We start from the raw sequence: 23,909 nt of genomic DNA on the forward strand, positions 1-23,909 counted from the left end.
GAAAACTTCTACTGATGTGGCCCACTGAAATCTTGCCAAACTGTGGAGACCAGCCAGTGCCAAAGTTGTAGATTGGTTCCTTTTATTTTCTCTAAAATAAAAATATCTAAAAGCCAGCAAACAAATCCCTTGTATATGAGATGCAATATTTTGCAGATTATGGGAGGTTGATAAAATTGGTTGAAGATTTATAGCATTTGTTGTTGATTTGTCAAGCTCCCATGTGCCCATACGACCTTCCCAATTTTGGTTTGGGAATCCACATAGTTCCAGAGAAGCTAGACTGAGTTCATCAGTTGATCCATACTTCTTTCTATGGAATGGTTACAGCTGAACATGTAACCTCAACTAGTTTAAGCAAGTGATTCTCAGAACAGTTGCTGGGGATGCTGGGACAATGATACCCCTTAGTCTAGGTGTGAATGATGACGCACGTATTGTCCGAAGAGTTGCTAGTAGCCATCTGTGACCAAAGGAATTATGAGATTAAGCCAATTTCATGGCAAGTAAAGCAGAGAGACAGAAAGAAATCAGGTCTCTGGGCCACTGGATTAAGCCTCACTTGAAATATCTACAAATAGATTTTTCAGTTGCGTTGAGTCAATAATTCCTTTTATTGTTTAAGCTGAGTTGAGTTGGAGTTTCTGATATATACAACCTAAAGATTATTAATTTGGATAAGCCACGTCTTTGACTAAAAGAACCAACGTGTGTGTGTTTGGCAGGAAGGGTTGGGGGGATGAGATATACACACAGAAAGAGTTCTTAATCTATTCATGATCCATTATACCTTTCTTCGGAGGACATACAGTGTATAAGATGTACTCTTAATTTGGTAGTTTAATTATAAAATAAAATAACTGCACGTGAAACTGCTAGAAAATACTATTAGTGTATATATATATAAAATATATATTAGAAAATAATATATAGAAGACATCCAGTGGCTAAAAGAAATAAGGTTTTCAAAGAAGAAGAAATCAATGAAAAAGGATGAGAGGCTTCATGGAGGAGGTGAGATTTAGGCACGAACACATAGGAGGTAGCTGGATGAAGGAGATCATCAAGCGAGCAACATGAGCCAAAAGGCTCTGGACTCTAAGACATCTTTAAAGTATTGTGATCCTCAAAGCCACAACCCCTGTCACTTTGACTTTATATAGTATTCAGCATAGCTTCTGATGATGAGATAATAATAAGCTGAAACTGACCCTCTTTACTAAGAAAACCAATATAAGTCTCTTTGGCCATGCTTTATCACTTTGCCATATGCAAAAGTCTGGGGAAAATTCAACTGTCTAGTCGCTTTGCTCTCAGTTCCCCGCATAATTTCTGCTTCTGAGTTACAGGAAATTTCTGAAAAGCCATTTAGAGACAGATTGTAATATAATGCTCTTGAACATTTCACTCTAACAATCGATAAAGGCAGCACTCACCACAGAAATAATCAAACAGGATGGAATCTAATATGCACAAAGCTGATATTTTAACTAGACCCAAGAAGCCTTATGATTCTTTGCTCAAAGCTGTGGCCTGGTTAGTTTTCCTGCCTTTGTCTTATATTTTTATATACTTTCAAGAGCCAAGCTTTTTGAAGTAGCTTATAGTGATCTTATTCTATTTTAATTGTTCAAGGTTGCAGTGAAGGTCAAATCTACATAAAAATAAGCATGCTGGCAACCAGCAAAGAATATCGTATTCTAGGAAGAAATAAAAAGATCATCATGACCCTGGATCCCCTGCCACTCCCTCCTCACTCTCCCCTTTTGACTCTTTAAGGAAAAAGGCTGAATGCTCATGGCCAGCATGTGCCAAGCAAATCAGGACTGCTTTCTTGAAAAGATAAGCTCTTCCAGTGAAAAGACATCCTGTAACTGTACTAAATCACAATAGGGTGGGGCATGGGGGAGAGAGTGGGGAAACATTATTTTCATTCTATAATGTGGATTAGGAGCAAGAAGAAAAGCGGTGTTTCCCATTCTTTCTCTTCTCACCATGATTATGTTCATCTTCTCTTTCTGGAACTATTGTCTCTGGATATGTCTCATGATCATCAGATCAACACCATCTTTGAAGGACGCTTAATGTATCTTAAGTAATAATGAGTCATAAACAACAACATCCTTTGCATAAGATATAAAAAAAAAGTATTCTCTCTACCATAATTGTTTTAATCTTTTGAAAATGTTTTAATCTTTTGAAAATCTTTAGAACTTATAGTAGCTAAAGAAATAGGATTGGCTAGGTGTAGTGACTCGTGCCTGTAATCTTAGCATTTTGGGAGGCTGAGGTGGGAGGATAGCTTGAGACCAGGAGTTTGAAACCAGCCTGGGCAACACAAGACCTCATCTCTATAAAAAATTAGAAAAATTAACTAAGCATGGTGGTGCATGCCTGTAGTCCCAACTACTTGGGAGGTTGAGGCAGGAGAATCCCTTGAGCTCAGGAGTTTGAGGGTGCAATAAGCCATAATGATGCCACTGCACTCCAGACTGGGCTGGGTGACAAAGAGAGACTCTGTCTCAAAAAGTTAAAAAAAAAAAAAAAAAGAAAAGAATAGGATACTTCAACCATTCTATAGCACTAGAAGCACTCAGAGGATTGGTGGGTAAAGGGATTTGGGGGTTGCCTTTAAGAAAAAATTGGTGTTACTATGACTTATTAAATGAATGTCATTCTTCCCCTGATGCTACTCATTCCCACCATCTACCTACTCATGTAATTATAGCATTGGAGGAGAATAGTGATTCAGATCCCTACGTATCTGAACTGGGATCAGGAAAGCTCAAAAGAGTATGATAGTCCAAGATTTATTCCTTTGGGAGTGGGTTTTAGAGAACTGTGATTTGCCCCAGCATATTAAAAGACCAGTGGCTCATCAGAAGTACTGAAGACTTTAAAGGCTCAAGAGTCTTCCAGGTAAGAGACTTTTTGTAAATCCTTACCACAGTTAATCAGGAATAGAATGCAAAGAATTACTACACACCAAAAAAAGGAAATGAACTATTGATACTCAGTACAACATTGACAAATGTCAGAATAATTATGCTCAATGAAACCAGACAAGAGTATATACCGCATAATTCCATTTATATAAATTTCTTGAAAATGCAAACTAATATATAGCGACAGAATGCAGATCTATTGTTGTCTGGAGTAGGGAGCAAGTGTAGATAGGGTCAGGAGGGAGAGATTACAATGGAGCAGGAGGAGACTTTTGGGGTTGAACCATATGTTCATTATATTAATTGTGGTGATCACTTTATAAGTATATTCAAATGTCAAAACCTATCAAATTGTATACCTTAACTTTGTGCACTTTACTGTATGTCAATTGTAACTTAATAAAGCAGCTGTTTTTAAAATTCAGGAATTAAAAATAAATTATTAATAGATAACAGGGCGTGGGGAATTGACCAGGAGAGGAAAAAGGCAACTAATTGACTGTTTCTCCCAGGGTCAGTCCAGACAATTTTATGAGTGTACATTCTTTTTCAGTTTCAATTTAGTGCCTCAAAAATGAGTTATTGTCCAGGTGCTTTACTTTGTATCTCTAGAAAAGTGCTACACTTAAGCCACAACAAGTGGTTTATATTATAACCTTTTTTACTCATCTATTTTAAAATCTAAAGATATTCTCTTATTTTTACATGGATCATCATCACCTATGCCTCATCTACATATTAATAACAGCTTATTTCTTGATACTTAATGCTTTCTATTTATTGCTAGGATTTTGGTGGAAGAGATTTTCCAAGTCTTCATCCTCAAAATAATACATGTATAATAATAACAGTGGGAAAATAAACGAGCACTAGGACAATTGATCTGGTTTCTTTTTTTTTTTTAGAGAGGGAGTCTTGCTTTGTCGCCCGGGCTGGAGGCTGGAGTGCAGTGGGGCGATCTTGGCTCACTGCAAGCTCCGCCTCCTAGGTTCACGCCATTCTCCTGCCTCAGCCTCCCGTGTTCCCTCCTGGGACTACAGGTGGCCGCCACCACACCCAGCTAATTTTTTGTATTTTTAGTAGGGATGGGGTTTCACTGTGTTAGCCAGGATGGTCTCAATCTCCTGACCTCGTGATCCATCTGTCTCGGCCTCCCAAAGTGCTAGGATTACAGGAGTGAGCCACCGTGCCCTGCCCAGTTGATCTGGTTTCTTAAATAAATACTTGACAGGAAAGGAAAAGATGAATAGAAACAGACAGAAGAGGCCAGGAAGGGTGGCTCACGCCTGTAATCCCAACACTTTGGGAGGCTGAGGCAGGCAGATCATCTCAGGTCAGGAGTTCGAGACCAGCCTGGCCAACATAGTAAAACCCCGTCTCTACTAAAAATACAAAAATTAGCGGGCATGGTGGCATGCACCTGTAGTCCCAGCTACTAGGGAGGCTGAGGCAGGAGAATCACTTGAACTCGAGAGGTGGAGGTTGCCATGAGCCAAGATTGTGCCACTGCACTCCAGTCTGGGCAATCCAGTCTGGGCGACAGAGGGAAAAAAAATAAAAAATAAAAAACAGGCAGAAGATATATTACAAGCAAATGCAATGAAAGGGATGAGATTCTTGTTCAATCAAATCAATGGCAAACTGACTTTTTTTTAGGGACATTTAGATACAAGTGTGTAGGAGATAATATTAATGATTTTTGTGGGTGGGAAATGGCATAAGGCTACACATGAAAATATCTACAGTGCTCAGATATGTCTACTAAGAAGCATGAGGCCAGATATGATTGAGGTCTGGGCTAAAACAGTAGCTAAAAATAAATTATTTAGGCAGTTAGGGTAAGAGAGTCCTCGGTAAGGTTTCCCTTTTAACAAAAAGCAGCCCCCAAATCATTTAAATCTTTCCTAACAAAATCAGCCTGTAAAATCGAGGTGCAGGCATAGGTAAACAAGCTGGAAGCTTGCACGGGTGAATGCCGGCAGCTGTGCCAATAGGAAAAGACTACCTGGGGGCCAGCCATGTTCAACATGGAGATTCCCTCTTCCGTTTTCCTTGTCAACCATGAGTACAGTAAAGGAACAGGCAACATGGCGCCGGCAAGGTAGAGAACCTATCTGCATAATAAAAGATCAGGGTGGAGTGGCCAGCTTCTTCTTGTGCTACGTAAATGACACACCTGGTCCAGCCAATGTTTGGGCCCTATGTAAATCAGACACCGCCTTCTCAGCTCCTCTATAAAACCCTGGACATTTCACTACGAAACCGGAAGACCCGCCCAGGAGTCCCCTTTTCTCTGTCTCCTTGCAGGAGAGAGTGCTCTTCTCTTTCCTCTTCCCTATTAAACCTCTACCCTTAAACTCGCTTCTTGTGTTTTCGAGTCCTCGATTTCTTTGGCGTGAGATGACGAACCTCAGTTATTTACCCCAGACAAGATGCCACTTCATTTCTACTTTTGTATATATTTGAATTTTTTCATGATTAAAAAGTTTAAAGACTGTTAAACTACTAGTCACATTTTAAAAGGGGGATAGACAATCTTTATTTGTCAATTAAATATTTCTAAATAAAGAAAAGGAAAAGGGGAGAGGATAAGTAAGCGAGGTGATAGATATATTAATTAACTTGGTTTAATGTTTTGCAATGTATACATATATTAAAACATCACATTGTGCACCATAAATATATACAGTTGGTCAATTATACCTTAATAAAGCTAGAGGAAAATATGAAAAAATAAATTTAAAAAGGGGGAGAGGAGAGGAAATCAGTGATCACAGCAAAAAGGAAAGAATTGACCTGCAAATTAGAAGCCAGGTGGGGGAGGGATGGAGCGAGGAGTGGGGGTAGGTGAGGGTGGGGAGTGGGGGATGTGTATGGCACTGCCTCAAGATCTATTTCCAGAATTGAGCTAAACTGACTGAGTGACCTTGGAGAAAGTCCCTTACTCATTTTAAAGTGGGGGAAAATGCCTGGCTTCCCAGGTGTATATGAGTTAATCGCCTTTTCTGCAGTCCCAATGGATGGATGGGTGGAGCTATTCAAGGGCCTCCTATCCTCCTAAGTGTCTTTAGGAGACCTGATGGTTTCATTCCCTCTGAGCTGCCACTGGATCAGATGACAGGCGGGTGGGCAGCCTCCACATTCTGCTCCTGTCCCCAGTGAGGTCTACTTTTCAGGGCCATTTAATCTCAGAAACACTGCCATCTTTCCAGCTTTTGAAGTGGGAAATCCATCTGTCTGTGTTGAAGCTCTTTATTCCTTGTGGTCCCACCCCCTGGAGCACTGCAGACAAGAGCCTAAGGGACAGGAAAAAATGGAAATGACCCCAATTTAACAAGCTCACCCTCTGCATTTACAGGGCAAACCGTGACTTTTCTCAAGACCCACAAATTATAGGGAGGCAAAGGGTGGAAAAATCCAGAAAAAAAAGAAAAACCCAACCATACCACTTATACAGACATGCCAGATGGGAGGAAAAGATGCCTATAATTCTCATAGCTTTCAAAGGTATTTATTTAGTTCAGACGTTTATGAAACAAACCTTGGAACTTCCAGATATCTCTCCTAAACAAAAGAACCACGAATGTTTGCTTCTGGTCAGCATGAAAAATGGTGAAAACCAAGATGTTAGACATAGGTTCATAAGGTAGATCTTTACAGCTCAGATACAGAGCGCCGCAGGCACGTTTTCTTACCTAGCTGTCAAAGTCAGCATCAAACCCAGAGTCACCAATGACTGGGAAAATGTTCGGGAGATGCTTTTCCTACCGATGTCAAGGGCAAACTTCCTCCACAACAGCCACACACACACAAAAAGAAGTAAAGATAATTATTCAAATCATGGTGCTGCTAAGATTTTCTAACTGATCTGAGCCCCCCAAAGAAATCCTGATTCGGACTCTCTGGATTTTACAATGTTATCAGTCGTCAACAGACTTTGCCTTCCTTGAAAGTGCTTCCAATTGTTTCAGTGGCTTAAGCGACCTAAATCAACACTGGATATAGCAAAGAAAACAAACCACTTATAAACTTTCCCATACCTGCCAAAACTGGAAAGCTATAAATAGGGGGTAGCAAACACTGTTCAAAAATATTTCTCAGGGAGCAAACAGGCGGAAAGGAGTGAATAATTTTCAAAGAAGTAAAGGATTTTTTTTTTTAAGTTCATTTTGCAACTTGGAATTTCTGCGGCCATGAGGAAGTGAGGAAAACATAACTGAACCGTGATAATATGATTCCTAATGCTATAAGAAGTTAAAATGTTGTGTTTGATTTAAGCAATCCCATTGCACATTATATTGATATAGTGTTTCATTATTCTTTGTTATTCCTCTTATTGTCTCTGAGAGAGGCAGAGCTTTTTCAGGATCATTAGCCCTTTTGCACCTTCTGGAAGATAGGCTCGTTTTTCCCAAGAGAAAGTTCAGTTTGTCAAGGTTATTGAACAACTGAGCCAGAGCTGAGATTCAAATCCAAAGTTCCATTTCTGTATTCAGTTGCACAACAATTTATTTAATCATGGACTTTGTTATTAAAGAATTTAACTCTACTGTTAAGTGCTCACTGTTGTTCTAAGGAACAGAAAGAAGTCTTCGGAGTTGAACAATCTTAAGTTTGCATCTTGTTTCTGCCCTTGCTCATGGTGTGACCTAGAACAAGGGCTTACACTCTCCCTGCCTTGGTTATTCTGGAAGCAGCCCATGCAGCTCCCTTCTTAGAACCTTGTGATTAGTTGGTCTGGCAATGGATTCAATGATTAAAAATAAATCAATTTAGAAAAAAAGTCTGAGGGGACAAAATTGTGTCTTTAGTTTGCAGAATCCTATCACAGCATGTGATTTCCTCTTCTGTAAGTTGAAAATTAAATGAAAGTGTATGCGAAATGCTTAACATAATGTTTGGCAATAGCAAGTAAGTGTTTAATAAATGCTGTAGTTATTTTCTATAATAATAAACACCCTCTGATTAGAATGACAGATCAATCATTTCCTAGATTAAAATGACTTCATTTATATGTGCATATATGAATATCAAATGATAATAAATGGCATACATATGCAAATGAGATCATTCTTCTGATGGACTATTTGATCCAAGAATGTTTGTGAAGCCATGAACTTCATCTTTGTCTTCCATGGCACAGTCTTGGCAACACCACTTCAAAATAGATTCTTTGTTCATTCCCTCAGCTAGTTTCCTTCTGTTTGTAAGATGAAGCATTCCTTTTTGGCTTCTGACCCTGTGAAGGAGAAGACCACAAAGTCAAGAGTATTTGCAGCCTAGAATTAAACACTGAGGTGGCCCTGGCCTTATATATGCAACACCTGGGCTTTGCTGAGGTAACCAAAGGGCTTGTCACTATTTAAGATGCCCTTCAAAATCCAAAAGAAATTTAGCAGGACGAAGGACTGACAAATCCCGGCATGTTGTAGAGTTGTTTCCTTACTTTTGAAAGGCATTTTTGGAAACATGCTGTGGTGACTCACGCCTGTAATCCTGGCACTTTCGGAGGCCAAGGTGGGCGGATCATGAGGTCAAGGGATCGAGACCATCCTGGCCAACATGGTAAAACCCTGTCTCTACTAAAAATACAAAAATTAGCTGGGAATGGTGGCGTGCGCCTGTAGTCTCAGCTACTTGGGAGGCTGAGGCAGGAGAATCGCTTGAACCGGGGAGGCAGAGGTTGCAGTGAGCCAAGGTCGTGCCACTGCACTCCAGCCTGGCTACAGAGTGAGACTCCGTCTCAAAAAAAAAGTATTGTGTATGGTCCACCTATACGTACATGTATTAGATATGGGTGGTTTGTTTGCTTGTTTTGAGATGGAGTTTTGCTCTTATCACCCAGGCTGGAGTGCAATGGCACCATCTCTACTCACCACAACCTCTACCTCCTAGGTTCTAGCAATTCTCCAGCCTCAGCCTCCCAAGTAGGTGGGATTACAGGCACCCACCACCACGCACAGCTAATTTTTGTATTTTTAGCAGAAATGAGGTTTCACCATGTTGGCCAGGCTGGTCTCAAATTTCTGACCTCAGGTGATCTGCCCACCTTGGCCCCCCAAAGTGCTGGAAATATAGGTGTCAGCCACCACACCCAGCCAATAGGGGTGGTTTGAATGTTGTTTTTTCATCCTTTCTTGTCTCAAGGTCTGTAAGTCCCAGAAAAGCATGGCTAGAAGGCCTTGCTATTATTGGATGTGCTGCTCTCCAAAAGAGATGGGTAAGAAGTTGTGTTAATTTGGGACCTCTAAGGAGCAGATCCTAAAATGAGATTAACCAGGCAAGGACTGGATGGGGGGAATGCCTGTGAGAGACAGCATGTGTGGTATCCTAGGTGGCGTGGCTGGGAGAGCCATTGACTGCAGTGCAAGCTTAGCAGGGAAAGAAGATTGATGGAAGCTCCTGAGATGGCCTTGCAGCCTATAAAGACTCACTCAGACCATCAGGCGGTCCTTGAGTAAAAGTCAGCTTTCAGAAGAGGCCTATGTCAGCCAGGAACAGGCGAGCCTACCTTGTCATCCCTGCCAAGTAGAGTCGTTGGCTGTGAATAGCTTTGAGAAAGTGTGAGCCTGGTGCAAACAATGAGCTGAATCTCAGATGGCATCAGCTAGAGGCAGTTTTACTCCCTATAGTTGGTGGTCTGTGAAGTAAATTCCAATGACTGCTCCAGGAGATGGTCGCTAATTGCCCCAGAATGTCCCATGGGGATCTCAGGCAGCTGCTGTGGAAGTGAGAGGGCTGTCTGCGGAAAGCAGAGATGGATCCCTCCCCAGGTTCCCTAGACATACACATGCTATGGACACATACACATGGGTTCATGCACATTCACACTATGGGCATATGTACCTTGAGCGTGCGCACACACACATGCTATGGGAGACTACATATTCTGAAAGACACCTTTCTACAAAATAATATGCATTAGAGAAAGTCCCCCACTTCTATGGGTATGTACTGGGAAGACACTGTCATATTGACCTGGTTATTCACAGCTGGTTTCTATGCAGAGGGTTTGGTTTACATTTTCCCTGGCCAGGAAAAATGTTTAAGCAGTGGGGTCATTTAAGGAATTAAGGGGAAGAAAGGAGAGGAGGAAAAGGAGAGAAAAGCAGACTGAGAGGGAGCTAAGAGTTTCTGATACCCATTACACAGCTGAGATCTGCCTCCTGCCTAAAGCAGAAAGAGACCAGCAGGGCTCCGGTTGGCACAGCCTAATTACCCGCACAGAGGCAGCATTGGTGGTTTGGCAGCAGGAACTTCCTGTAGTAGTGACAGTACTTAAGTTTGTGAGATGGCTCTGGGGAGCTTGGTGTGGTCTTAGTGGAGCAACTTCGTGTTGGCCCTTTTGGCCCCGGAGCCCACCTTAGTGGTTTCGCCCTCCAGGATAGGCACAGAGTGGAGTGGAAGAGCACACTTTCCCCAGGGCTGGGTGCTGGCTAAACCAGGGAGCCAGGCTGAGCTGGGGAAGATCAACCCAGAGTGAAAGTAACACCACAGGGATATGTCTTGCTCTGTGCATGTTTGAGGAAAACCTTGCAATTCATTCAGCACATGTTTACAGAAACCCTACCAATCTTCATGCCAGGTTCTGCAAACACAATTCATTTTGAGCAAATATAGAGGTCATTCTTGCCCATGTGGGGATACATTTTTAGTTGAGGAGATAAGCATTAATAAATAATCCACCTAAGTGACAACAAATGACAACTACGGCAAGTGCTCTGAAGGGGGTATACCCATGGTTGTCACAGAAAAAATGTAGTGGGGGAGGTTTTGTCTCTTCCAGAAAGTCAGAAAGGGGCCCCTGAGGAAGTCCTGCTAGCTGAGCTCTAAAGCCTTCAACCTCCACAGAGGGGGGCAACACAGAGACAGCGCACATGCACTGGCCCTTTGGTGGGAGAAAAAACAGTACCTGCAGGACCAGAATACAAAGGGTGGGAGGCCAATAGAAGTGCCGCCCAAAAAGAGGTGCACATGCATGAAGGGCTGGATGAAGGTCTAGTGGATCATTTTAGGCTCTTCATTTTTCTCCCAGGAGCAATAGGAGGCTACTGAAGGGCTTTAAAGTATAGAAGTAAGACGATGAGATTTGCGTTCTGGAAAAAAAAAGTTGTAGCTGCAGAATGGGGCTGAATTGGAGGCAGGATGAGAATGAATGCAGGCAGAATAGGTAGGGAAAGAGATTACTGCGGCATAAACCAGGGTAGTAGAGGAGGGGATGGAGGGGAGTGGAGGGATTCAAGAGAGGATTTGGAGACTAAATAGAAATAACTTGGCAATGACTTCGATGTGGGTTGAGAAAGGCCTGACTCCTAGGTTTCTGGCTTGCACATTCAGCTGGATGGGAATGTCTTCACTGACAATGGAAACACTACAGAAGGACCAGGCTTGGGGCAGAGGTGGGACAGTGTCCTTTGGGACACTGAAGAAAAAATATCAAGTAGGCATTTGTACACATGGCTCTAGTTTCTGACCACTAGGGTGAGAAGGTAGCCTCTGTTGCATTGTATTGCACCATCTTTTGGATGAGTTTGTGGGGTTGGAGAGGTGGCCTGGAGACGAGAGTCAGTGGGACCTGGGCAGGAGGGTATTTTTTGCTCTCTCCAGAGCAACTATAGCAGCTTTCTAGACCAGGTACTTGAGTTTGACTGCTCAAGAATTTTTGACACTGAATAAACAGGGCTTGAAAGAACCCAGTTAACAAAGGATCAGACGGGACCGAGGAGAAGGCTCATGAGTCCTTGACCAAAGAAAGTTCTGAGGCCTAATATTTGTTCTTCCTACCCGAAGTTGAGTTATACACAGGGTACCACTATTGACCTTCACTGGGATTTGCTTTCCTGGGAATCTGGAGAAGCACAGCGTGTTCCTGTGCATGAACACACTGTTATCTTTGGCTTGGCCTGAGGCTGTAGAACAGTCCAGATGGTGCTCCTGCCACCTGGAGGACAGAAGCGGAGGTGGAGGCTGGTCTGCTGTCTCCCCCACACTTTGGGGTCACAGAGGATCCGTGGGAGGAATGAAAGGAACTGGTTTCTCCGAGAAGTTGTACAAATCAATGTCAACAGGTCAAGCCAGGGTTTTGGGAAGTCAGACATGGGCACTGATGCATTTCTTAAAAGCCTGAGGGACAAGCAGATCACCTTCTCCCATAGAACACCCCAGGGGTTACTATCAGAAGGGCAACAATGGGTGGATGGACCATGGGACCATCTGCTTTGTCTGTTTGCATGTATCCTTCAAGTTGTTGGCAGGTGACTCACTCTTCCACCAAGGAACAAGGACAGACCTAACCCCTTAATGAGGTAAGTACCTGAGCATGGTGCCTCAGCTCCTACCTCTCCTCTTTAGGGGTCTGTCCACTTGCAAAAAGCATGTATTTTCATCTGCTCAAGAGGTTAGCAGTAAAGACTCTGCCCCTGTGGGGAAGACCTGTGTTTTCCTACTTTGCCTGTGACTGAGTGGATACGTTTTATTCTGCAGCACAATTTTAGTAAGCTCATTTAGCATTCCTACTAAACCTTGCTGTCTAATATCAGCATTAAATATTAAATGTGATTTTTCAATCTCCCAATATAGGGAGATCGAAAGGAACAGGAGTGTCACTCATTGGGCTTCCGAAAGTCCCAACAAATAAAGAATACTGTCTGAAATGCAGAGCCTTGAAGATCTTTGTATGGCTTTAAAATGTGACATATCCTCCCAGGTGGTTAAGAGAATTCAGCTGCTTAGGGAATTGAACTGGACCTTTTGATTGCCATATCTAATTTGTGTACAAGTATGTAGTAGATAACTTTCTCCCATCAGTAAGTGTGAACTCATCACATAGCCTTTCCAATACAGGACAAACCAAGGCAAAACAAACAAACAAACAAACAAAAAAACAAAACTGTATTTGTGCCTTTCCCTGGACTCACAGAATTGCCATATTTTCGATTTGCCCCTCCAAATCCATTTCCACCTTTTTTAGCTCTGCCCTGAGCTGCAGGAGACTTCCTGTATGGGCTATATCAATGGGCTTCTGTTGGTTCAGCAAGAGGAAGGCACTAGTATGCAGTCAGAGGGTGGCAAAGAGAGATGTCAGTGTTTTGACTCCCCTCTTTGCTGGGGTGTGGTGGTTCTATTCCTCTACTGATGGGCAAACTCCCATCAAAAGCCTCCTCTTCCACATTACAGATTTTACTGGGTTCTGGCAACTGCCAGTTCTCTCCTTGACTCTTCAAACCTGGGGGTGGTAGTGGCTGCCCACTTTCATCAGTCCCCTGGTGCCTCAGAGTCCCTTCTGATCCCATTTAGTCCTCTACAGATAGTCTCTTCTTTAATGTTCTTTGGTTACCATGCTGAATGTATTCTGTTTTCTGTTGGGACTTGAGTCAGAAATATTCACTACCAATAGTGAATTAAAAGCCTTCCAAATTTCTGTCCAAATTCTTGGCTATGTTCACAAATTCCCTGCACCAGTAACTGGTGTACAGCAACCAGGTACTGTCTAGAAAAATGCGTCTTTGGAATGCTCTGATCCCTACGTGCATCTCTCCATGAATAGACGTAGTTCATTGGTTGGCTCCCTTGAGTCAATGGGCAGGGAGAGCATTTCAGCATTGTGAGAATCGGTGCATTAGAAACACCTGCAGCTCCGCATGACTCAGAACCCAAGGCATTCTAGAAATCTTTAACGCCTATTATATTCAGAGTCTCAAAAAGTTATTAATGTACTTTGGGAGGCCGAGATGGGTGGATCACAAGTTTAGGAGTTCAAGACCAGCTTGGTCAATATGGTGAAACCCCATCTCTACTAAAATACAAAAATCAGCCAGGTGTGGTGGCAGGTGCCTGTAGCCCCAGCTACTCGGGAGGCTGAGGCAGGAGAGTCACTTGAACCCAGGAGGCGGAGGTTGCAGTGAGCTGAGATTGCGCCAGTGCATTCCAGCCTGGGCGACAGAATGAAACTCGGTGTCAAAAAAAAAAAAAAAAAAAGAAAGAAAAGAAAAAAAGAATTGAGGAAGAATAACATGAAGTATGCTGAACATTTCTTTAGCGAGAATGTTAAAAAGGTAATGTTTTTATCCCCTTTTGAACCCAGCACTATATGCTATGAATCCGCTTTTAGGATTCTTTACTTGATTACAAAACATTTTACTCTTTGCTGAATGCAAAAATAAACTAAATGTTTGTGTATCATTATCAGTCTTTGTCCACAGGGCACCTGATTTGCTTTCATGGTATTCGTTGAGCCTCTTAGAGTCACCCAGGAGTGAGAACTAAAGGATCATTGTTTTTATTGGACATTTCCCTGTTAGACCCCAGTGTGAAGGAGTTTGGCCTTGTGGATTCTGGGAAATTGAGAATAATGCACCTAAATACTATTTATTGTGCACATATTATGAGGCAGATGCTGTACTAGGCATTTTATATATATAACCTCCCAGTATTCCACAGTGCTGCAAAAGATTATTTTCATTTTACAAATGAAGAAACAGAGGATTCGGGAGGTGAAGGGATTTCCCCAAGGAGCTAGCGCTAGTGAGTTTTGGTCAGGATTTGGCCCCAGGCTAAATACCTCTAAGCCTCTAAAACATTTATTGAATCTGCCATTTTGGTCCCTTTTTTTCTGGGCAAAGATATTTGAACTTTGTCACAAAGTGGTTATGTGATGTTGGACATGTTTTTCTACCTTTCTGGCTTTAGTTTACTCCTTTGTAAAATAAAGAGGTAGGGCTGAAAGAAATATAAGCTCTATGATTATTTGATATTAATGTTTATATAAAAACATTCCCTGATGATAACCTGTATCAGTCAGGATTTAGAAGTCTCCCAAGTTATTTCACCAGAAATAAATTTAATGCAGGGGAGATTACAAAGGTAATGGGAAGGGCTGGAGGAGCAGGTGCCGGGGCATCTTCCAGGAGTGACTTCCAGAACAACCCTGCAGTTAGTAGACTGGAGTATGGGATCTCTAGACTACAGGCAGTGTGTTAAAGCAGAACGATTAAGAGCTTGAAGTCAGACAGGCCTTGAGGACAGCTCCAACTTGCCCACTGATAAGTCGGGCAATGTATATAACTTCTCTGCATCTTAATATTTCAGCTATAAAATAACAAATGTGAAAATATTTATGATAGCGATTAACAGTAGTAGGTAATCAACAGTAGTAGGTAAGTTTTGTCCTTTCCCCTCCCCCAGGGACAGAGGTATGTTTATATGAGAATAGATGAAAAAATATTCAGACAGGAACAATGGGAAATAATAATAATGAAGAAGTAAGATGGGACCAGACAATAGAGGTTTTCCTTAAAACAGAAAAAAGGGCAGGTAAACATCTTGAATTCTATAGGCAATGGGGGTTGATGGCAGTTTTTGGATGGGGAGTAAATGAGAAACTTGGCGCTTTGGCAAGATAAATATTGCAGCCACATTCAAGAAGCAAGTTGTTCTTACAATGGTTAATATGAGATGAATGCCTTTGCCAGCCTCCTTAAAAGAATGTTCCTTCCAATTTCATGGAAAATGCCCTTTGGGAAACCACTGGAGGAGACTGTAGTCCTTATTTAGTGGGAAATATTTAATTGAAACAATGCCGCTCACTGTTAAGCTTGGAAGTAGATTTTATTCTCCTAGGTGCAGTATGGTGGACCTGGGACATGATCCTCATGAGTCACTGGCAGAGGGGCTGGGAAATAGAGGGGTAATGGTAAGACAGAGCTCCCTCACTCCAATGACGTTGTGTACCCAACAGGTACATGCCTGGGAAGACAGCCAGGGAACAGGCAGCTACATCAACCAGGAAGGCTGACAACATGTTCCATCCCACAACTATGTGGTAATTGCAAAGATGAGAAAACAGCAGAGATCCTCCAACCAGCCCTGGAATGAGTTTAAGGGAGAGAAATCATGCAATCTCTTAGTAACATGGCATCTGTAAATTCACTTAAAGACTTCAAATGATTGTAATTCAAGTGACCTTGGACACAGAAAAACAGTTTGTAATACCTTCCAACATCAAGACATTTTAGAGCTAAAATTGACTGTGAAGGGTAGTACTTGCTGAAAGTAGATGCTTAATATGTTTTGAGGGAATGGGTTTTGTGTGTATGTGTGTTTTTTTGTATATGAGACAGAGTCTCGCTCTTCCACCAGGCTGGAGTGCAATGGTGCGATCTTGGCTCACTGCAACCTCCGCCTCCTGGGTTCAAGCAATTCTCCTGCCTCAGCCTCCTGAGTAGCTGGGACTACAGGCACACACTACCATGCCCAGCTAATTTTTTTGTATTTTTAGTAGAGACAGGGTTTCACCATGTTTGCCAGGATGATCTCGATCTCTTGACCTCGTGATCTGCCTGCCTTGGCCTCCCAAAGGGCTGGGATTACAGGCGTAAGCCACCATACCGGACCGGGAATAGGTCTTTTATACCAAATCCCTCATGTTTTAATGAGGTAATTAAAGCCTAGAGGACTAAGTAATTGACTCAGTCACCAACTAGATAGTGGCAGAGGTAGAACCAGAACTCAAGTCTCCTCACTTTCAATATAATGTTTTCTCTCTTACTCCATGTGCCATCAGGTTGTTGTTTCTGAAGGAAGTGGATGTATGTGTATTGTGGTGCTGTATATGGAGAAATGTTTAACTAGTCTTTTTCTGAGATCAAAAGCCATCTTCCTGGGTCTCTGTGAGGTTCTTGGGACCCAGAGGTCTCTATGATAACATCCTGGAGGGGAACCCACTCCTACAATGCACCAAAGAGATCTATACCAAGAACATGGCTCTTACAGATGAGCCAAAGGCCAAGAGCTAGGGAGGGGCTAGCTCAGTGTCCATGGATTTCTTCTGAATTGTAATGGTTTTGGAAAATATTAAACATTTCTTCCACTGGCTTCCTTTGGTTTCAAAACGTGGACACTAGAGAGGCAAAGTGGAGTCATGAAATCCTCTTGGTGGTGAAATCCCCTACACGGGACACCAAGAAAGTGAGAAAGGAAGAGAGAAGAGGAGGAAGAAAGGAGAGAAGATACAAAATAAAGACAAGAGAAGGGGAAGAGTAAATAGATGGACACGTCCCCACAGCCATCTTTTCCTGGCCACACTCTTCACCAGGAATCTGAAAGCTGGACTCTAATTGAGGAGCTCTGAAGCTGTTTTGAGTTTCTTTCCATAGTTTCTAGGCATCTAATCCATACCAAGGATTCCCATGGGGAAATTGTTATCTCTCAACTCAGTGAAGGCTATTGACAAAGGCCAGTGCTCTTTCTTCTCTGTAGGTAAACAGTGACTCACACAAGCCTGAGGGAGAAAACGCAGCATATCTTAAGAGTTAAGACCTCCCAGCTTCACACTCTGTTATAGCAGCTGCTCCATGCCAGTGGCAGCGTCTTGCCAGAGTTCATTCCCACAGTGGCAACAGATGCTTCACTAAGTGTGGCCCTTGGCTGTAGTACCAGAAGGAGGGACTCCTCTCACAGAGAGTAGAATTTCCTCCTGTGAATCATGGAGACAACTGTTTGCACTTACGTATATCTATGTCTCTTTTAGGTGTCAGGGTCTCTCAGATCTTCCAGTAGTTTCTGTGTTATTCAGTGGGAGGAAGACCTCATAGGACTCTCTCAGCACCACCACAGAGGTCAACTCCCAGCAAGTCTCTAGAACTCTTTGATCAGAAATTCCACATATTTTTATATACTCTAGAGAAAAATCTCATATGTATTCACAAAGAGGACCAGGAGGCTATTCATTGAAGCATTATTTTAATGGAAGAAACTTGAAAACAACGTAAATGTTCATCCATAGGAGATGAAATGAATAAATGTTATTGTAGTCATACAATGGAATACACGTGATAGATAAAATGAATGAAACACAGCTCAAGTTAGCAATCCAGGTGACTTTAAAAAATACAGTAATAAAAAAGAAAAGCAACATATAGCAATATACCATTTAAATAAAGTTTGTGAGGATGCAAAATAATGCCATTTATTATCTTTTGAGGGAGTGAGGAGAGATCTGAAGAAAGTGAGAAAATACGCCATGGAGATATTTTGGGGAAGAGGGCTCAAGTTAAGGCCTGAGGTGAAACCTGTTTGATGTGTTTGAGTGAGAACAAGTAGGTTGCTGTGACTGGAGAGTGGAGTATTTGGGGCATAGGGAGTATAGAAAATCAGGCCAGAGAGCTAACCAGTTTTTAGACCACGAAGAACTTTGTAGTTGCCACTGGAAAGGTTTGACCAGGGAATCTGTGGTATAAGGTTTGAAATTAAGCCCCAGTATTATGTGCCGCCTCAACATTTGGGAAAAGTAGGGCCTCAGATGGCCTAATTACAAATTCTCCTCCCAACTATGCTCCCCAAGCATACAGTCCTCTTATCAAATGAACCAGGTGCAGTTACTGCTTCTCTCTGAGAAGTGATTTCAGTTCCTTGCTAGCTTATGAAATCATTCAAACAACCAATCACATCCTCCTGTGGGAACCAAGGGGCACTACACCCTCTTGCTACTGCAGAGCCTGCCTCCCACAGCACCTGATAGTCTACTCTGTTCTCCAGTGCAAACCCTGTGTGGCCAGGTGTGGCATGCAGTGTTCTCCTCCCCTAGACTGTGAGTAGACATGACTAATCAGTTGTGTCAGTCTCATCTGTCCAGTGTTGGATGCCATGTGTTTACCATTAGCCATGCCCATAACCCTAAAGCTGGAATCCCTCCCTCCCTCACCAAGGAAGTGAATAGGAGGCAACATGAGTCACGTGATCTGATTCCTGCTTTAAATTGGGATTGCTTTAGTATGTACTATTTGTGCTTAACTATTGAGAATGAACTGTGAGGAGCTAAAACCAAAAACAGGTATGAAGTCATGAAATTACTCAGATATGACGGTGGCTTAGATGAGGGTGGAAGTAGTGGTGGAGAGATGTGCTTGGCTGGATTTGAGAAGTATTGTGAAGGCAGAGACAGTGGGATTTGCTCAGAAATAGAATACGAATGGGGAAAAGATGAATCAATGTTTTTAGCCTCATAACTGGTTGCCATTTATTCATGTGGGGAAAACAGAGAATGGCTGTTTTTATAATGATTCTCCCTGTCTTACACAAATTGTTGCACTAATTAAAAATACAAAGGAGAAAGTATACTTCATTTTGTGAGGCTTGTATGGTCTTCATACCAAATCCAGTACAAGAAGAAAAAATTGTTCATTGATCATTTTCACTTACCATGAAGGTGAAAACCCCAAGTGGTAGAAATGACCTACCGCAATCATCAAATTTAATTTTAAGATTTTAGATGCAATTTCCTTTATAGTTAGGAATAAGACATGTATAGCTTGGTGTCATTGCCACTCCAACAAAGTACAGGAAGCCCTGATCAATGCATTAAAAATAGGAAGGAAGGAAATCAAATTGTTATTATTTACAGCTATACTACCAGATACAGATCAGATGCATGGGAAACCTGAGAAAATCAGTAAAATATTAAAATTAATAAGGAAGTTCAGCAAATTTGTTAGATTATAAAACAATATACAAAACTCAGTGTTCCCATAAAAGACAATAATTTCATATAAAATATAAGATACCATTCATGGTAGCAACAAAAGTTATAAAGTATGTAGACATTAACCAAAGAAAACACAAGATGTTTACAGAGACAAAATTTAAAATTATGAAAGCACATACCAGAAAACCTAAATACCATATTAACAGCTTGCTTTAGCCTTTAGCTAATTTTTCGTAATCTCTAAATTCAGTGTAATTACAATTAAAATCCCAGAAGGATTTTTTTTTTTTTTTGAGATGGAGTCTCGCTCTGACACCCAGGCTGCAGTGCAGTGGCGCAATCTCGGCTCACTGCAAGCTCCGCCTCCCGGGTTCATGCCATTCTCCTGCCTCAGCCTCCCGAGTAGCTGGGACTACAGGCTACCGCCACCACGCCCGGCTAATTTTTTGTATTTTTAGTAGAGATGGGATTTCTCCATGTTAGCCAGGATGGTCTCGATCTCCTGACCTTGTGATCCACCCTCCTCGGCCTCCCAAAGTGCTGGGGTTACAGGCGTGAGCCACCGTGCCCGACCCCAGAAGGATTTTTAACATGCAAAACTGATATATAGTGAAAATATAAGAAACATTTTGTTAATCAAGTTAAGTAAATATTGAAAGTGAAGTTCAAAGCAGGAATGTGGGGAGAAAAATTCACCCTATGAGGTAATCAGGCAAATTAGAAAGTCATAATTCTGCAAACCAGCAAAGTTAGGAAACAGCAAGAATAAAAATATGTGCAAAGTTATGGCCAGGCCAATCAAACGAGGAAAACCAAATGGCTAAAAATTATATGAAGAATGTTCTACCTCACTGGCAATCAGATAAATACAAATGAGATAAAAAATGATACACCATTTAAAATGTAGAGATTGGTAAAAATTAGAAAGTCAGACCATAACAAGTACTTGTGAGGATATGGGGAGCTGTAATCCTCATACACGACTGGGGGAAGCTTAAAGAGGCATAGCCTTTCTAGAAAGCAACCTGGCAAAACTTGGTGAAATTGTGACTGCACACACACTGTGAGCCAACAATCCAATTCCTGGGCATACAATTCAAATAAATTCAATATCAGTGGGTACAAAGACATATTAGAAGATGGACATCCCAGACTGTGGTAACAGTGATCTGAAGGCAATCCACATGTCTATTGATCGGGGAAATTGATAAGGAAAATATGTGATATAATACATGGAATACTATGAGTTCATCACACATAATGAACAAGATTTATTTACACAGAGCAACAGGGATGGAATCTCAAAATATAGTGTTGAGCGCAAAAAGAAAAAAAGGATGAGATTAGAAGCTTCATAGCATTTATGTAAATCAAAACCACTGACACTAAATAATGTTATTTTTCAAGGGCATATATGTCTAAATAAACACAGGGAAAGTGAATTGCAAAGACATAGATTAAATACACTGTAGTGAGTGCAGAAAGCAACGAGGGTGTGATACGGGGGATGAAGAGGAAAAAAATGAAAATAATATGAGGGGCTTTACATAGACATAGATGAGTGTCGATAATGAGTCATAAAAAGAAGAGTTTTAATGGCTCAATTCTGCCCACCTGAGGGCTAAGAAAGATAAAGCAAAGGAAAGAAAAGAAACAGAAGGTGTGTTGAGAAACCCTTCCTACTGATTTCTGTCTCTGTTCTGGAACCTCCGTTCCACTTCTTCAGAAATGAATTAGCCCATTCATTAGGATCCAGCTGAAGAGAAGGCGTCTTCCCTAGGACAGTTGCTTAACTCGTTAAGCCTTAGTTTCTTTCCCGGTAAATAATGCCCTGACCTTACAGGTCTGATGGTAAATTAAAAGGGTGACCATGTAGGTCCCCACAAAGTGTCTGGTTCAGATAAGTGCCCAGTACCCAGCAGCCATTATTATATGTAAACAAAGAATACTAGACCCTGACAAAATCTGAGCGGTGAATGAGTTAATTCTTATTCCATGAGTGTGGGGCAGGATGACAGGAGGGAGTCTGGAACTTGCCTATAGTCCAGAGATGGGGGGTGGGGTGGGGATTGAAACAAGACCACAGCTCAACTCACTCCTCGCCCCAGCGTTTTCCACTACCCCTCATCACCTCCTGGGGCTCAAAAAGATATATCCAAACTCATTTTTTCTGGGACTAAAAGGAATTTTTATTCATAACATGTTTAAATCCATGTAACTGTCAATATTTCTGGCCAATGGAGTGTTGTGAAAGGAATAAACAATACAGAAAATAGAAAAGGCTATTTATCCACACCCACTCTTTTTAAACTCTATAATGCTGTTTCCAAAACATACCAGTGCTTGTCACAGATTATAAGGAAAAGTGCCTACAGAGTTGGGAAGAGGAAATCACGACACAGATGATTATGGACCAGAGTTTATGTGATGGTTAATTTTGTTTGTCAACTTGATTGGGTCAAAGATACCCAAATAGGTGGTTAACCATTATTTCTGGGTGCATTTGTGAGGGAGTTTCTGGAAGAGATTCGCATTTAAGTTGGTGGACGCCAACGTCATGGTCAACGCCATGAACCGTTTTGAACACATGAGAACAGCCACCAAGGCCATACAATGTCTGGGGACCCAGTCAGGATGAGAATATTGGCTTCAGCCATGATAAAGATAGTGAAAGTTTATATGGGGGTTAGCATCAAAACAGGATGTTTATAAGAACCCCAAAGCTGAAAATCTTTTAAAAACCCCAAGCCAAAGTCTCGATGATGTCCTGGTATAAGGGGCATTATTATTTAACTAAATATTAATAGATTCCTGTCCTTTTGGCTTACTTCTCTGCTCCCTCTCTCCTTCAGCTATTTTCTAGTATTTTTTCCACACACACAAATGCAGAGCTTTTTGGTACTAGCTTTGTAATCCAGTGCATAGAGATGCTGACTCCCATCTCTAGGGGCAAACAATTGTGTTATGTTTTGTTTCTTTTTTCCCTATTGTATGCCAAAGAAAACAAACCTATTCTGTTCTCTGCTTACAATACTGTCTTTGTCTGGCTGGCTGTCTACTGTATCTATCTATCTATTTATCTATCTATCTATCTATCTATGTACCTACCTATTATATACATATTTTTTATTTTAGTAGACTTAGGAGGTGTAAGTGGTTTTTGGTAACACAGGTGAATTGTACAGTGGTGAAGCCTGAGATTTTAGTGCACCCCTCACCTGAGTAGTGTACATTGTACCCAATATGTAGTTTTGTGTGTGTGTGTGTATGTGAGACCGAGTCTTGTTCTGTCGCCAGACTGGAGTGTAGTGGTGCCATCTCAGCTCACTGCAACCTCCGACTCCTTGGTTCAAGTGATTCTCCTGCCTCAGCCTCCCGAGTAGCTGTGATTACAGGCATGTGCCATCATGCTCAGCTAATTTTTGTATTTGTAGTAGAGACATGGTTTCACCATGTTGGCCAGGATGGTTTCAATCTCCCGACTTCATGATCCACCAGCCTAGGCCTCCCAAAGTGCTGAGACTACAGGCATGAGTCACCGCGCCCAGCCCAATATGTAGTTTTTTATTCCTAGCCTCTTTCTACCCTCCCTCCTTCTGAGTGACTCATGTCCATTCAACACTCTTTCTAATCACAATTCTTCCTGTGAACTCTGGCTTCTGTTGGCTATCTATTTTAGCCCTTTCAACAGAAATGAAAATACAGAAAGATGTTCAATTGGTGGGAGGATTGCCTGAGCCTGGGAGGTGGAGGTTGCAATGAGCTGAGATCACGCCACTGCACTCCAGCCTGGGTGACACAGTGAGACCCTGTTTAAAAAAAAAAAAAAAAAAAAGTTCAGTCTTTTTTAGGGTGACAGAGCAAATCTGTAACTCTATGTATACTCAGCTACCAGGTACTGATGTCCCAAAATCTCTTCTTGGAAAGAAGGAACCATTTTATTTTCATTGGCACCTATCATAGGATGTTTTCTTCACTACTTAATTTTGAATAACAAAGTTCTTTTCAGGGAAGACACATTATCCTGAAACACCCTCAATTAATGCTAGATTCGGGTGTCTATAAGTAGAATTTGTGAACTTTAATAAATATTTAATTATTCTTTCATTTGGGTAAGTGGCCTAACAGTTTCAAGAATGGGTGTTAATATGAGTGAGCCTTTTAAATATCGCTTTTTTGAAGTATTACAGTAAGTGATTGCATAGTAAACATTGAAAATATGCAACTTCAGGAAGAATGAAAGAAAACTGACCTAATACTATGCTGTGGCTTGGGAAAAAATTGAGATATGATGCAGGAAAAATATGTTGATTACAAGGTATCTTTATGTGAAATATAAGATAATATATAAAATGGGACTGGGCGTGGGGGCTCATGCCTGTAATGCCAGCACTTTGGGAGGCCGAGGTGGGTAGTTCTCTCAAGCCCAGGTGTTTGAGACCAGCCTGGGCAACATGGTGAGACTCCATCTCAACAAAAAATAT

The 23,909-nt window shown here is 41.7% G+C and overlaps 1 long non-coding RNA gene across 1 annotated transcript in view; it reads left to right on the forward strand.

Annotated features, from left to right (window-relative positions):
• Window positions 1–15,872, forward strand: part of LOC105513511 — a 109,807-nt gene extending 93,935 nt beyond the window's left edge. The window contains exon 9 of the long non-coding RNA XR_001002038.1: window positions 15,682–15,872. This is a non-coding gene — a long non-coding RNA (uncharacterized LOC105513511). The remainder of the gene's footprint in view (window positions 1–15,681) is intronic.
• Window positions 15,873–23,909: the final 8,037 nt, after the last annotated feature.

This window comes from Colobus angolensis, unplaced genomic scaffold (genome assembly GCF_000951035.1).
Source record: "Colobus angolensis palliatus isolate OR3802 unplaced genomic scaffold, Cang.pa_1.0 Scaffold230, whole genome shotgun sequence".
NCBI classification, from domain to species: Eukaryota; Metazoa; Chordata; class Mammalia; order Primates; family Cercopithecidae; genus Colobus; species Colobus angolensis.